This window comes from Oncorhynchus nerka, linkage group LG9a (genome assembly GCF_034236695.1).
Source record: "Oncorhynchus nerka isolate Pitt River linkage group LG9a, Oner_Uvic_2.0, whole genome shotgun sequence".
Lineage (NCBI taxonomy): Eukaryota > Metazoa > Chordata > Actinopteri > Salmoniformes > Salmonidae > Oncorhynchus > Oncorhynchus nerka.
In genome coordinates, this window is record NC_088404.1 from 47,462,845 (window position 1) to 47,479,762 (window position 16,918).

The 16,918-nt window shown below is 42.5% G+C and overlaps 1 long non-coding RNA gene across 1 annotated transcript; it reads right to left on the reverse strand.

Annotated features, from left to right (window-relative positions):
• Positions 1-8,023: 8,023 nt before the first annotated feature.
• LOC135573408 (uncharacterized) lies at positions 8,024-14,595 on the reverse strand. The gene is made up of 2 exons (XR_010464730.1): positions 13,952-14,595; positions 8,024-8,251 (listed from the first exon to the last, which is right to left on the reverse strand). It is a non-coding gene; the product is annotated as an uncharacterized LOC135573408 (long non-coding RNA).
• Between the last annotated feature and the right edge of the window lie 2,323 nt (positions 14,596-16,918).

The window sequence follows — 16,918 nt, forward strand, 5'->3', positions numbered from 1 at the left end:
GTTTGAGCCATTCAGTTGTGTTGTGACAAGGTAGGAGTGGTATACTATTTGGTCCATATTATGAAAATAACTGTTTAAATGATCAAAGAGAAACGACAGTCCATCATTACTTTAAGACATGAAGGTCAGTCAATGTGGAAAATTTCAAGAACTTTTAAAGTTTCTTCAAGTGCAGGCGCAAAAACCATCAAGCGCTTTGATGAAATCATGAGGACCACCACAAGAAAGGAAGAACCAGAGTTACCTCTGCTGCAGAGGATAAGCTCATTAGAATTAACTGCACCTCAGATTGCGGTTCAATTAAATGCTTCACAGAGTTCAAGTAACAGACACATCTCAACATCAACTGTTCAGAGGACACAGCGTGAATCAGACCTTGGTCGAATTGCTGCAAAGAAACTACAATTAAAGGACACCAATAAGAATAAGAGACTTGCTTCGGCCAAGAAACAAGAGCACTGAACATTAGAACGGTGGAAATCTGTCCTTTTGTCTGATGAGTCCAAATTTGAGACTTTCTTTGTGAGACGTCGAGTAGGTGAACGGATGATCTCCACATGTGTGGTTCCCACCGTGAAGCATGGAGGAGGAGGTGTGTTGGTGTGGGGGTGCTTTTCTGGTTGACACTGTCAGTGATAAATTGGAATTCAAGGCACACTTAACCAGCATGGCTACTACAGCATTCTGCAGCGATACACCATCCCATCTGGTTTGTGCTTAGTGGGACTACATTTTTTTTTCAAAAGGACAATGACCCAACACACCTCTAGGCTGTGTAAGGGCTATTTGACCAAGAAGGATAGTGATGGAGTGCTGCATCAGATGACCTGGCCTCTACAATCACCCGACCTCAACACAATTGAGATGGTTTGGGATGAGTTGCCAAGAGTGTGCAAAACTGTCATCAAGGCAACGAGTGGATACTTCAAAGAATCTCAAATATAAAATATTGTTTTTATTTGTTTAACACTTTTTTGGCTACTACGTGATTCCATATGTGTTATTTCATACTTTTGATGTCTTCACTATTGTTTTACAATGAAGAAATAGTTTTAAAAACAAAAAACCCTGGAATGAGTAGGTTTGTCCAAACCTTTGACTCTTGTATATTGTATATTGTCTGCAATGTCTATTTTAATGTTTTTAAATGTATGTACATTGTAAAGTATTTTTGTCTGTAATGTCTTTTTCGTTATGTATCGGACCCCAGGAAGACAGGTTGTCACCATTGTCGTCGGCTAATGGGGATCCTAATAAAATAAAATCAAGCAATTCAATTTATTAAATGTCAAACTTAACCAATTATTACTTTAACTGACAGGCCAAGCTGATGCAAATGTGTTACAGAGATGTTTATAGAGGCACAAATAGAGTACCTTCATTACAAGTACGCCTAAAGTCTACATACAACCGTTGGAAATGCTGCAAATCTTTCATGAAATGTGGAATCAAACGTTTTCTACAGACATTTTACAATATCTTGATCCATGACTACACAATAAGCCACAGTAGTATTTCAGTGACTATAGTTATGATTGTTGGTGTGTACACTGTAACTAGTACAGTGATTTTAAGCTACATTATGGCCAAATGTATTTAATCTATCATGGTTACAAGTTTGTCAATATCCACTCAGACTTTTTAGGACATGCACCCTAAATTAATTTATATGAACTATTATGAACTATTATACTATTATACTTCTCATTTTAAAAGGTTTCTACTATTGACAAGATACCTATTTGTTGTTTGTTTCAATATTCTATTTTCAGTAGCCATATTGATTTACTTAAAATAAGTCTGGCAAGGTGCAATTCAAACATTGTACAATCAATGACAAATGGGGGGGGGGGTCTCTTCAGTGGCCACGGGGAGCTCAGAGGAAGGAATGACGAGTCACACAGATATTTCTCAGCTTGCCTACAGTAACCTACACCTGTAGTACTGCATGAGCAGCCTCGTTTAAACCAACCAGGGCCCCGAAAAACAGGAAATGCAGGCCCTAGCAGACTTTTCCTGCAGGAGGATAAGTTCAAGGCTGCTTCTGAAATGGTACTACTTTAGTGAACAATATAGGACATAGGAGGTCATTTCGTGCAACTTCTCCCGTTGTTTACCACCAAAAATGTCCCCCAACTGGTACAACACCAGACATGTTTTCCTCCCATGCAGAGTGAATGTAAGTCCACTCAAGCTGCTTCATCATTCTGGCAGTAGTACTAACATGCCCAGCCACTTTAAACTGACCGACTCATGTTTTGCACTTAAATACATTATAATTTTGATCCTATTGTAGGACAAGACACACAACAACCCCGTTGACCGTAGCAGTGACATCGAGAGACAAGATTTAATGAGATTACCAAGGCAGAGTGTGACAGTCTGTTGGTGACGTCTTTTATCAGATTCCGCATTCAGGCAGCCATTCAGCCCCCTGGTCATGTGACGAGATCACTGAGGTTAGGAGAGGGGGATTACTTGGCGGGCCAGGGTGATCGGGTTCGCCCAGCCTGGGACTCAGGGCAGAGTTACGTGCTCTGTATAAAGAAAGATTGTAAGGACTTACAGAGCTAGAGGTTCTGAAAGGAACACACTGTCTCTCTGTGTTTGTCATGAAATACTAATACATGGGAATCAACCGTTCACATCGCTTTTGGATCATTCCAATGTCGCAATTCCTGACGCTCATGTAAAATCCTTTGTTGATAGCTATGCTTTTTCTTAGAACTGCATGAATGTGTCTTAATGTGTCTTAAGTTAGTCAGGTTGTTGTTGATGTGCTCAGGGTGGGTGCAACAGCCCTGTGGTGGTGTGACCGGGAAGAAACACTGGGGCGTCTCGTCATCACTGGTCAGGATTAAGAGGGTCTCCCAGACCTAAAGCCCTATAGCCGTAGTCTTAGCCGATGCTGCATGTGATCCAGGAACAGATGTGGTGGGAGAAAGCATGGATTTACGGAGTGCTGACACAGGCTCCACAGGGAAAGTCTACTTTGGAAGCTCCACAAGGCTTTGCTTTGCCCCACCATGCGCCCGCCCACCCCACAGCCGCTCCGGCTCCCTGCTTCCAATACAGTCATGGAGCCATCCGGAAGAATAAAGACAACTGTGGAGCGTCTTGTCAAACCAAGGCACTGCTGTCAACAGGACATGCTGTTGCATATTCAGGAGATTCCAGCTGTACATCAATACGTCTGCCTGGAATGTCAGTTTATTTCCGTGTTAAGCCTTGTAGTCAATGTTGCAGGAGCGAATGAACGCCAAGTACAGAACAAAATGAAAGGGGATGGAGATCAAGAGTTTCCGCCTTGTTGATTTCCTTGACGTTGAAATAGAAATAAACGTGAATTTAGACCTAATACATATTTGTTATGGTTGAATACAAAGCCTGTTTTTCTAATGCATGGACAGATGCTTCCCCTAGCCCCATGTGCTGTGCAGCTCTAACTATAGACAATGAGCTTCTTATACTGCCTAATCAACAGGTCAGACAACATGCTTACATACCAAAATGCAAAACCACTAGATATTTAGTTTAAGGATTACAACTTGCTGGCTCAGAGTTCTTACCTGCTATTCATGTCACTCATGTGAACACCAACTCTGGGAAGTGGTGAGGTCTATTTTTAACTGTGGTGAGATGTTTGCCTTAATTACCGCATGACCCCAGACTGTCTGGAGGCTCTATACACAAGTCACATTAAGCCATACTTACTTGTAAAGTTCTCCATGGCTTCCCCTTGTTGAGGAGATTATTGACAGGGCCACAAGTACAAAGTTACCGCTCTCTATTGAGTTTGGGCTCTCTGTCTGCTGCTTACTACTAATCAGTATAAGTGATGAAGGCTGAAATTGTGTTCCTTTAGTAACTCTGACATTCGCGTGAATTGCACGTTGATGGGAATGGTTTCTGCATACAACAGGTTGAATAACAAGCATCCCCATTTGGGGTTTCACCTGAAGAATCTATCTGCAATAACTGTCCCACCCACAGACCACAGGGGAGCGTTCTAACACCAGATTGCATGAAGATGAACAGGACTGTAAACCAAAAAACTGGCACCAGATCCAAGTTCTGAATTCAAATGAAAATCCAATCAACATTCATTTGTCACATGCTTTGTAAACAACAGGTGTAGACTAACAGTGAAATGCTTACAGTGAAGTTATTGGCATTTAACTTTCTCACATAAACCAATAAACACATCATATGCTAGTCTGTTAACTGGGAGATAGCATCTTATGGAAAACACGCTCAGTAGACTCCCAGCAGGGTCCCCTACATGGGGCTTCACCCCTGTCAATGACAGATGCATGAATGACTCAATATGTGTCTGGATTTGTCAACCTGCAAAGGCTTAAGCAAGAACCAGGGAGACAATAGGCAACTTGAGGGGAAAGCTGCGTAGCCATGCAGTCTAAACAAAATCTTATTGTTCCTGTTTTCCATAGCTGGGGGAGTGGGGGCAGACATTCCCTCCCCGAACCCTCCCTAATACACTCCTTCTCTGTCCCAGTGTCCCCACTGCCTCCACAGTCTCCACAATATGCTCCCCCAGCTCAAAGACTCCCTCTCCGCCCTCTCCCTCCCTAGTCCTCTGTCCATGCTATGCTCCCCACAGCCTTCTCTTCCCTCTCCCTCCCTCCCCAGTTTCTCTCCGCGTTACGGTCTGCCAGCTCTGAGGCAGTTACCAGACTGGTAATTAAACAGTGCCTCCTCTCAGTGTCTGTGTCTGTGTCTCCGTGGGGGGGGAGTCCCTCTCTGTAATGCACCCTATTATCTGCTGGTGGAGGTACTACCCTGCCATAATCTTCAATTAGTTAAATTCACGGCAGGCACGTTGGGTGGACCTGCCACTATCTTTCCCACGGCTCCTCATTTTCAATGCTTTATTGAATCCACCAATCACATTTCATCACAAAGGGCTCAACAATTTCAAGGGTCATTGAGACAAGGACACTCAAGGGAACAAAAAAAGCACCATTCTCCAGACAGCTAGGCTGCCCATAACCGCCGAAACAGAGCAGTACCCACATGAAAAAATACTATCGTATACTACTATGGTATAAATAATATTCTCTGTAGTGTTTTTTGCAGACTTTACTGTAGTGTTCACTGTAGTGTTTTTGCAGACTTTACCGAAATATTCAGTACAGTGTTCATGTTTCATTACAATTTTATTGAAAAGTGGTGTCAGAGTTTTGATTGACGCTACTCCCCCTTTTGTTTCATGCTGGCTGAAGACCTAGCTAGCCAGTAACTAGCTAACACCAGACACAGATGAAGACCTAGCTAGCCAGTAACTAGCTAACACCAGACACAGATGAAGACCTAGCTAGCCAGTAACTAGCTAACACCAGACACAGATGAAGACCTAGCTAGCCAGTAACTAGCTAACACCAGACACAGATGAAGACCTAGCTAGCCAGTAACTAGCTAACACCAGACACAGATGAAGACCTAGCTAGCCAGTAACTAGCTAACACCAGACACAGATGAAGACCTAGCTAGCCAGTAACTAGCTAACACCAGACACAGATGAAGACCTAGCTAGCCAGTAACTAGCTAACATCAGACACATATGAAAGGGGAAACATATAAGTGTCTTTGTCAAAGATGAAGAGGGTAAACTTTTAATTAATTCTAGTCACATTAGCGCACGTTAGCAACAACCGTCCCGATTTAGGGACACCCATCCCGTAGAGGTTAAAAAAGTGTAGTGTTTTTGTGGACTGAAGTGTTTTTGCAGACATTGCTGTAGTATTTACTACATTATTTCTTTGGCGGATAATACTGCAGTATTAACTATATCATACTACAACATTCTATAGGAAGTACTGCACATGATCGAGGGATGCTACAGTGTGTAGTATAGTATTCTACTGTATTCTACAGTTTACAATCAAATTATATAGTAAGTACTGTAGTATTTTATAGTAAACTGTAGTATTTTTTCATGTGGGTGCCTAGCCAGCTGCCTTGCTCTGGTCTTAGGCAGGCCTGCAATCTGGAGGCCTTGTACAGTAAGCTTATGTACGTGACCGAGACTGCCAAATAACAGTGCCACCTACCTTCCTCTGTATCCCAGGCTGTCTAGGCATGATATGAGGGGCTGGTTTTGAGGAGCTTGTCTGCAAAAGCAAACAGTCGAGTGAGCAGCCCACTTCCAAAATCACCACCTCCTTCTGGCCTCCCCCCAAAACAACAATATCTTGCTTATTCGGCAATACAAGAAAATCATCTACACATCATCTACATCAAACCAGGCTCCTCTGACAAGAGAATGTACGTGTATGTGCGCTGTTGGTGAGACAACCTGACTCACCTCAGTAGCTACCAGGTCGGCAAGGTGGTCATACCTTGCAATGCACAGGTCTTTGTATGAACGGCAACCATTCACAACATGTGCAACAGACTCCATTACATTTAACTCAGGGTGTAAAAATACCGAACGGATCATGGTTCGCAGGGTACTACAGTGCTAGGTTGTATCTTGTTGGTAGAACCAGCAGCCTTGCCATTCAATACACACAAACACACTCTCTTCATCAGCGGAGTACTTTTTCTGGTACCAGATACTCCCCTGGATTTGGCCAACAGGCCTCTAGGCTTAACTATACTCCATCACTTACTGAATTGATCAGTCTCAGAGTTTCACGTTTTAATGTCACATGCACAAGGTCCAGTGAAATGCCTTTAGGCTGTACTCTATTAGGCTATATAATACAGCATGACGCTCAATATGGATGAAATTCATAGAGTTTTGCTGATGAAGATGTTTTTTAACATGTCATACTTTAGGCTGTATGCCCCTTCATACATCAGTTGATTATTATATGGTTTTCATCTTATTACTGTAAATTGTATGGTAACATTGGCTTGCAGGCATGCACTCCACTATAATTTTGCAGGCCTCGGAATGCCCAGAAATCCTTTAACTTGGTGATATTAATAATCAGTCTTTCAGCAGGGCTCTCATGTTCTAGGAGTTTGAATGTTAAAAGGAAGTTGGTTCTGGATTGAATAAGTGGCAGTGTTTGGAAAGGAACACAATCTTTCCGTGCACCTCTTCACACAGCTATAAACCTGGCCTGGGTTAATATGGGAGAGCTCTGGGTTTGATGTGTCACTCAGAACGATCTAATGCCGACAGATTGTTTCCCAGTGAGGGAATACAGTGTTTCTGTCACTGCGGGACAAACACATGACCTGAATCTCCAAATCCTTCATATCAAAGGCTGTGTCCCAAATGGCACCCTATTCCCTATATAGTGCACTACTTTAGACCAGGACCCTATTCCCTATATAGTGCACTACTTTTGACAAGGGCACCCGTTTTTTTATCCTTCTGAAATTGTAGGACTTTGTCAAATCTGCATTTAGCATGATTTCTGTGTTAATACGGAGGTTAGAAAAATGATCTAAACGTTGTATATGTGAACACAATAGTAAACTTTGCGATAAAAGCACAACATTTGGCACAGAGGTAGATGTATGGACGCTGAAAAGGTATGGAGCCACCTCAGATTTGGCCTCTGGGGGTTGTGGCAGCCACCATAACAAAAAAATTATAAATACATATTTAGCTTACAGTCAACATATCTACACCAAGTCAAGAGTCTCATCTTTTAGATGCAATTAGATCGTAGTTGATAGCCCATAGCGTTCCAAAGTTAGAACTAAAAGTCTGACGCCACCAGCTCCCATGCCAGCGGCCATCTTAGGTCCTACTGGTATGTCAGATTAGCTCAAATCGCCAATTTCTCAGCCTCTGAGTATCACAGAAACGCAACACTTTGAATGAATAATGGACAAATAAATGTTCATAACGAGTGTCTGTGGATAGACATATAAATATCTGTTCAAAACAAACATGCAAAATCGTATATTACAGTGCATTCGGAAAAGTATACAGAACACTTGACTTTTTCCACATTTTGTTACGTTACAGCCTTATTCTAAAATGTATTAAATCTTTTTTTCCCTTCAATCTACACAAAATACCCCATAATGACAAAGCAAAAATGTTTGCAAATTTATTAAGAATAAAAAAGTTAAATACTGTATTTACATAAGTATTCAGACCCTTTACACAGTACTTTGTTGAAGCACCTTTGGCAGCGATTACAGCCTCGAGTCTTCTTGGGTATGACGCTACAAGCTTGGCACACCTGTATTTGGGGAGTTTCTCCCATTCTTCTCTGCAGATCCTCTCAAGCTGTCAGGTTGGATGGGGAGTGTCGCAGCACAGCTATTTACAGGAGGAAAAAAAATGATTTAATCAATTTTAGAATAAGGCTATAACATAACAAAATGTGGAAAAAGTCTAGAGGTCTGAATCATTTTCGAATGCACTGTACAGTATGCTTATTTTTTTATGGAATTTAAACCATTTACTTGAGTTACAAAAAGTTAATAAAATAAAAAGTGTAACTGATTTACTCTTTGCAATCATTACCAAATTGGGGTCAGAAATGACTTGTATGGTTAAAAGAGGTCATTTCAAGAGTTTTTTTCCCAAATGAGACGAAAGTGGGACAACAGCTTGGACTGTGTCCTCATATAAGTTCACTGGTTCATATACTCTAATTAAATCACTTGATGTGATTTTGAATCCTCGAAAAGGAGCTCTATCTTAGAAGATCTATGTCCTCATTAAATGTCACTGTTACAGATGCATGAGACTGAAGGATGGACAGGCAGAGAGCAGCTTAGGAAGATTATCATATTGCAGGTTAAAGTACAGATGCATAGAAGACTGAGACAAAACAACAGCTTGGACTGTGACCTCACATAGATTCACATTCAATTATAGTAATGTGCCAGCTGGTGACTTGGCCACTTATGTCACAAGCCTGGTGACTGTGCCCTCGCAAAAAGTCATGTTTAGTTTATGTATAAGACAGACCAAAGGAAACAGACAGCAGCCTAGGCACTGTGTCATAACTTTGTTGGAACAACCAGTGCACCAGGTCCTCACACAGGTTCATCAAGTTCAATAATTACATCTCAACCTGCCTATATAGCTGCTATAGGGTAAGCTGCTATTGTGCCAACAACGTTATGACACAGTGTAAGCTAGTGGTTGAGCCCTAAGGTGTACAGTGGCTCAGATTACATTATCATAATTATCATAGATAAAATACATCACATAAGCTACAGGCAGAGTTTCGCATAGATGAGTCATCTATTCTTCTCTGGTGGGGTTATCTCAGGTGAAGAAGAGATAATGCAGGCACACAGGGAGGGACCTTATCCAATGATGTGGCAGTGGCAGAACTTGGCCCTGTATGCCGTGGGTGGCTACATTAGCGCTCAGGCTGACAACATGGGTTGATACACAGCCAAAAGCCAGGACATTCAGACAAGTCAGAGGACTGTCCACTATATCAGTGGTTCCCAACTAGGGGTACTGACCCCTGGGGGTGCTTGGACTATCCAAAGGGGGTACTTGAGACCATAGGCCTACTGGTAAAATGCACATGAGGGGGTACTTCAGGGGTACTCTGGGAAGAGCAAGATTCAGTTTGTGGTCCAGTAACCAAAAAAGGTTGGGAATCACTGCTCTACATCAGGTTTAAAAAAATTAAAAAAAATTAAATCAGTGTTTTCCTGGGACCCAAGCACATCAAAACATGCCTGCTTTTGGGGGCCCTAAGTGAGATTCAGTTTCTAGACTAAGTTAACAATCAAAAGATTGTTAGCTGACACAACTGATTGAGTAACTGTCAGTAAGAGAAGAGGAAAAACTGCTGATGTACAACCACATTTTGAAATTGCACCTTGTGTTCTACTATTCTAAATCAATGAGAATGACAGATCTATAACTCACATTTCTATGTTGCCCAAACAGTTACATATTGTAGCCTTAAAGGTGGACTCAGTAGGGCAGATACTGTGTGTGACTATGAAAGCGAAGTCTTGTATCTCGGTCATCTGCGGTGCTGCTCGTGGCAACTTAATTTCACTGAGTCTACCTTTAAAGCTACGATATGTAACTGTTTGGCTGCCCGAACAAAATTCACATAGAAATGTGCGCTACAGATCCATCATTCATATGTTCTATGTGTGCTATTTCTATGCTTCCCGTTCTTCAGTTCAGTTTGGTGTCTTTTACTTTCATTTTTGTACACCAGCTTCAAACAGTTGAAAATACAATATTTTTGGTTCTGGAAAACATATTCCACAACGGTTTAGATGGTACAATGATTCTCTACACCACGCGTGCTTGTTTTCTCAGATCAACTGAAATTAGGCAAACTATTAGAATTTTTGCAACGAGGAAATGGCAGAGCGGTTTCTGCACAGTGCATCTTTAAGAAAGGCTGCTCTATATCCTTATTCTCTGCTTCCTGTGACCTATTTTAAGGATAACTCCATAGGCTCGCACACATCAGACCGAATGTTGACCTAGCGTTTGTTTGCTGAGGGATCATCCGCTGTAGATGTCTGACTGCAGACATTTTTCACATGGTTCTACAAGTAAAATCGGTGGGCACTCGGTTTGCAAATTACTTTCTGCGGCGCTAAGTACTCTCGGCCAGCAAACACTACTGGTGTGTCTGAGCCCTAACAGTGAGCTCCCGTAGGCTGCTGCCAACTGTCTCTCCTAGTTGTCTCTGCTCTCTCTTGTTTGTTACCCCTAACTACACAACACAACGACAGGCTTAGGCTGGTTGGCAGATGTGTCTTAACAAGATATCAAGCCCCAGTAATACAGTCAAATGAGCTCACAGACACTCTGGGTCATCACGGGACTCCACGGACTCGCTCACCCCTGGAAGTAGCAGCTCAGGGAAATCAAACGATTTGCAAGTTCTCTGCAGGTAAACAAATCATCCAAATAAACTGGAACCTCAGTTTTACTAGGCCTTCACCATAGCTATAACTCTGTTGTTTCAACACTTGAAAACTCACAGTGGTAGAAAAGAGTATTGAAGAGAATCATAAACAAGACCCCAATAAAAGTTAGACAGAAAGCAAATATGTATCACTTCATTCTAGACTTGGCTTGCACGTGCTTGAGGGGACTCTGTCTGTAATGTGTGCATACACGTGTATAAATGTACGCGTGCGTCTGCGTGCACGTGCACGTGTGTGTGGTATGGGGTTGTTCATCCTAAACAACCTTGATCTGTTCTTTCCAGTGGCATTTCCCGCCTCGTCCCCATGTGAGACTCAGTCCTAGGCTATAGCTCAGATCTGCTCCACTCCAGGGTATCCTCCAAGCATCAGACCCGAGATCTGCAGAGCCTGAGGCTCGCTGACTGGCCAGCTCCCAGCCTGGCTGCAGTCGTTGCACAACACTTTGCGTGTCATTTGTCATACCCTGTCATGAGCTGTCAAAGACGCCTTTTGCAAATGTCTAGCATTCTGTTTACCGATTCGTTGGCTTGGTGGTTTGACTGAGTTATCGTATTTAATTTGAGTTGAATTGATTGTTCATGTTAACTCCCTTTTGAGGATACACTGTGTTATAACTCAAAGGCAGGAGGACATTTCAATGTCTAAGTTGACGTGACATAACAGATCGATGACGTTGTATCCTTGCCTGTACTTACAATAAAAACCCTGCTTATGAAACTCACAGGCAAGACAATGGTGTAATGAATGGTTATGCTAAGCCTGCTGTGGATTTGTAACTGGGCTGAACAACACTCTCCCTCCCTACAGTAAATGACCTCTCTGAACGTACAGTATTGAGCCAGACACACCCATGGGTACACAATAGCATTACTGTATGTCCCATACACTCCCTCTTTGCACCCAGTGATGACAAACATGCATTGTACAAGTGCAGAACCAGAACACTCACTTCCTTTGTGCTGCAGACACTCACGGGTCCAGCAAGGTCAGAGAACTTTTGAGAGCTTCAAAACATTTAATCGTGTCAACAGAATCATAGCCATCCACTGTGTGTTTATGAAGAAAATGTGTTTTTCCCAAAATGATGGCTGTGACTATTACTGGTTTATGATTCTGTAGGTATGCTAATTATAAACAACAACGTAAAACTCTTATTTCCATATTACTTCTAACATTTGTTGTACGAATTTGGCTAATAATACTATTTATATTAGATCATCAAGATACAGCTATGAACCTTTCTCTAACATTCTCAATACCCAAAGAAATACCCAGAGCACCCATCTCACGCTTTAATTGTTGCATTTCCACACAAGTAGACTGTTGTAGACTGCTGAGTAAACTGCTCATTGGCCAGCTCATCCTCCTCATGAGGATGACATAATCCTTTATGAGGAAATAGCAGGCATTTTTGAAACGGTGTGTTTGAAATAAAAGTTTGAGGCGGGTTTTTTTTAAGTGTTTTTTTTCTCTCAAAATGTATGCTTTGGTCACAAATATGAGCATAGGATAAGTCAACAACACTATTTGGGTATGAGTTAATATAATATTCACTTTTAAAAGTTAGATTTTCACTGGACAGTTGCTTTAAGAGAGCATTCCCTCCCTCCCTCCCTCCCTCCCTCCCTCCCTCCCTCCCTCCCTCCCTCCCTCCCTCCCTCATTCTCTTTAGATCACACATCTGCCCTGCTGTGCTGGGCCCTTGCATCAGCGACAGAACTCAGTCTCCCCCAATGACAGAGACAGGAAGGACAAAGGGGTGGAGTAAGATGGTGTGCTATATCAGCAGAGCAGGCTCTTCACAGAGCAAAAACTTGAGGGGAAGTAGACAATAATTTTTAAAAATGTATACCAGGCACAGACGGCACATCGAGATGCAGAAACGGTATACCTGCTGTGTCTTTGTAATGCTGTTTTCCCTATGGGTCTCTGAACAATTCAAAGGTTATATCCAGATCACCCAAGCTTTCATCTCAGAAGTACTCCATTCAAGACAACTAAATGGGTTATGACTGAATACATGTTGAAAGGGTTTGATCTCACACTGCATGTTGGAATGCTAGATCTGAACAAAGGATGGAACACATCATTCAAACCTGCCAAATGTACAGTTGTTTTGAGCTGAGCTTCCAGCTGGCCCATATGATTAAAAGTAAGATCAAGTGGCTGGGCTAACACATTTGCTGAAAGTGATGTGGTTGACTAGGTTATGGCTCTGCTGAAAGGTGCCAAAACTAGATTGCGAGCGAGAGGAATTTGATTATGCCGGGGTAGTGGAGTGTGCACTTGTAGTACAGTTTTTGGGGTCATCAAAAGACCTAATTTATTGCAATCATTCAAAACCTTGTGTCAAGACACCCTCTGTACACTCAGAAAAAAGGGTTCCAAAACGGTTCTCCGGCTGTCCCCATAGGAGAACTCTTTTGGTTCCAGGTAGAACCCTTTTGGGTTCCACGTAGAACTATCTGTGGAAAGGCTTCTAGATGGAACCTAAAAGGGTTCTACCTGGAACAGAAAAGGGTTCTTCAAAGGGTTATCATATGGGGACAGCCTAAAAACCCTCTTAGGTTCTAGATAGCACCTTTTTGTCTGTGTACTACCAGTATTGTTTCATGTCTGGCAGACAATTCATTTCAGCTATTTAGGGACGGCAGGGTAGCCTAGTGGTTAGAGTGTTGTACTAGTAACTGAAAGGTTGCAAGTTCAAATCCCTGAGCTGACAAGGTACAAATCTGTCATTCTGCCCCTGAACAGGCAGTTAACCCACTCTTCCTAGGTGTCATTGAAAATAAGAATTTGTTCTTAACTGACTTGCCTAGTAAAATAAAAAAGTATTTCTTCCCCTCTAGTGACTCCCCATCCCGCATGCGGGAGTGTAATCATTGCCTGATACTAATTAGCATAATGCAACGGACATAAATATCCCTAGAAAATATTCCTATTCATGAAAATCACAAATGAAATATATTGAGACTAGACAAGCATTTGTGTAAGTTTATCGATAGCCTAGCATAGCATTTTGTCCAGCTAGCAGCAGGTAACTTGGTCACGGAAATCAGAAAAGCAATCAAATTAAATTGTTTACCTTTGATGAGCTTCGGATGTTTTCACTCACGAGACTCCCAGTTAGATAGCAAATGTTCCTTTTTTCCCAAAATATTATTTTTGTAGGCGAAATAGCTCCGTTTGTTCTTCACGTTTGGCTGAGAAATAAAGGTCAAATAAATAAAAAAGTATTTCTTCTTAACAGTGGGGCCTCATTTCCTTCCATCTGATTGTGTTAGAAATTCCCTCATACAGCAGAGAAGGAAAGGATAATGAATTATACAGTGTACGTGTATTGCATGATTTCAATCAAAGATATAAGAGGGGACAGCCTAGCCTTTTCATTCCGGTACAGAATATTCTAAGATAGTTGATTTCCTCCAGAGTGAAACAGACCCTTTGGTCCGCTCTATCAATAATAACATGTGATAGCCAACACATTAGCATACTTCACCTTATAATGGATTCTGTCTTCATGCAGTGTGTGCAGCGTCAATCTTTGATCATTGTAAAGTCTTTGAACCCTTATCGAGGTTAGGAACCCAATCTGCACAGTGGGAATGGTGAATGGTGTGGGTGTCCCAAGCATGCATTGTTCTCATCACAGTGGAAGGATGCAATTGGAGGAGATGTGTTTTCTGAACCCCAAGGGGTGGATGCAATCAAGAGAACCCCCTCTTGCTCACACACATGCGCAGACACACACATGAATGTAGGCATGGATCACACAAACACATGCATGCACAGTGCGTTCACACACACACACACACACACACACACACACACACACACACACACACACACACACACACACACACACACACACACACACACTTAGCTAGCAATCCAAACCATGGCCTTGGCTGTAGTCAGGAAGCACTAATGAAGTTATTAATGATATGCATGTGTGCTGCGGTGCTGTGCAAGCCCTGGCTCCATGCCGTGCAAGCCCCAGGCAGATGGTAGCTCCTACTCAGCTTTGGTTAGTGGTGATTAAAGAGCGACTGAATAAAAAAAAGTATCTGGCTGTAGTCATAGTAGTGAGCAATGTTCCCTCTAAACTGCACGCGCTCGCCCCAAGACTGCCGCATAGAAAAATAAGCCCACAGAGAGAAGCACGAGATTGAACTTCACTCATCTTTCTAGAGCAGTGATCACGAACCGGTCGATCTCCAAACATTTCTGTAAAGAACCGAAAGATAAAGCCTTGGGTTCGTATTTTTTAAAATTAATCTCGGGCTGTTGTCAGTCCACTGCACGCCGGCTAGGCAAACTGTTGCCATTTTGAAACATTTCATGTGTCTGAAGGTACAAACTCAGCCTTCCCGGGCGGGCCCAAAGAGCAAATCAAGTGCACTAAAGGTCTACCGCTGGCCAATCGGATGGCTCAGATGAATGTGTCTGCAGTAACGTAGCACACATAAAATAAAGCTACAGCAGTTTATACGGTGAGATTTAAAAACGTTTAAAACCATGGCTAGATAGAAACTGTCATGTATGTACATGTACTTACCTGGAGTGCCTGAGGGTGGCGCTATTACTAATTACTACGTGTGATCATCTGTACTTGCACTTGACATCTGGTAAACGTTGCTCTTCCACCCGCATCCCTGCCTCAGGGTGCTAACAAATATACATGGTGTCAGAAGTTTAAAAGTTATACAAGGAAATCGCAATAATCGCAACATCTGCTCGTGCAAGTGAAGCGATTCATAAGGTGCATAAACAAAAGAAAACACAGCAATGGCAAAGAGACATATACACTGTACAGCTAGTAAAAGAGAGGCCGCAGGGAGAATGCTCACGTTGTGAGTACAAACATGAACCAAAAAAAGTGTCCAGATACGGTCAGATATGCAAAGCATGTCACAGAAAAAAATAATGACGCCAAAACGTGCTCCACACGCACGCAGAGAGGTCATCTTAGGATTCGGCCATTGACGGGGAGATGACAGCAGGAAATGAGGACATTGGGACAATTGAAGTGAAACAGAACAAAGTACAATGTGTAGATCAGCTAGTGGATGTCAATGAGACAAATACAGAGGAAGAGCAGTGGACAGAAACACTGAAAATAATCGACCACAAATGTACTGTTGAACTGGATACAGGAGTCTGTGAGAGACTTGAAAACGCGGGAAGTGAACGTGACAGGGCGATTCCATGCGAAAATCCAACTGCAAGCTAGTGACATATTCTGACCACCAGATGGAGCCAAAAGGCAAGACGGCGCATGAATGTCAATTTAAAGAGAAATTGTTTGAACTGGAATGTCAAGGGATAGAACAAGATGCACCTGCAATACTTGGAAGATCAGCTTGTCTGCAAATTGGGCTTAATAGAGAGAACATTCAAGCTCGAACACAGGACAGAGACTGACATTTTGAGTGAATATGAAGATCCATTCACAGGGCTGGGATGTGTTGCAGGGGTCCATCACATACAAACAGACCCAGACGTCACCCCAGGGGTTCACTCACCCAGAAAAGTGCCTGTAGCACTAAAAGAAAAACTGGGAAAGGAACTGAACTGCGTGGAAAAGATGGAAGTTGTCGTCAGGCAAACTTAGCCTACTGAGTAAACAGCTGGGTGACAATCGTGAAGCCAAAGAAAATATGGGTACGCATGGACCCACAGGATCTAAACAAAACCTTCAAGAGAGAACATTATCCTTTGTGTACCATTGAAGAGGTAGTTGCTGAAATGCCTAACGCAAAGGTCTCTCCAGTAGCTGATGCAAACCAAGGATTCTGGCAAATCCGACTGGATGAAAAGGGACTGCCGTTCGGAATCTCGTCCGCTCCAGAGGCGTTCCAGTGTAGCCTTGCCCAGCCTTTGGAAGGTCTGGAAGGTGTCGTTAACATCATGGATGACATTCCTGTCTGGGGTGATGACACAGAGCAGCATGACCGGGGACTGAGACAGCTACTAGAGAGACTGAGAAGCATCAACTTGAAACTGAATAAGGACAAGTGCAAAATCAGAATGACAGCAATTCGCTACATTG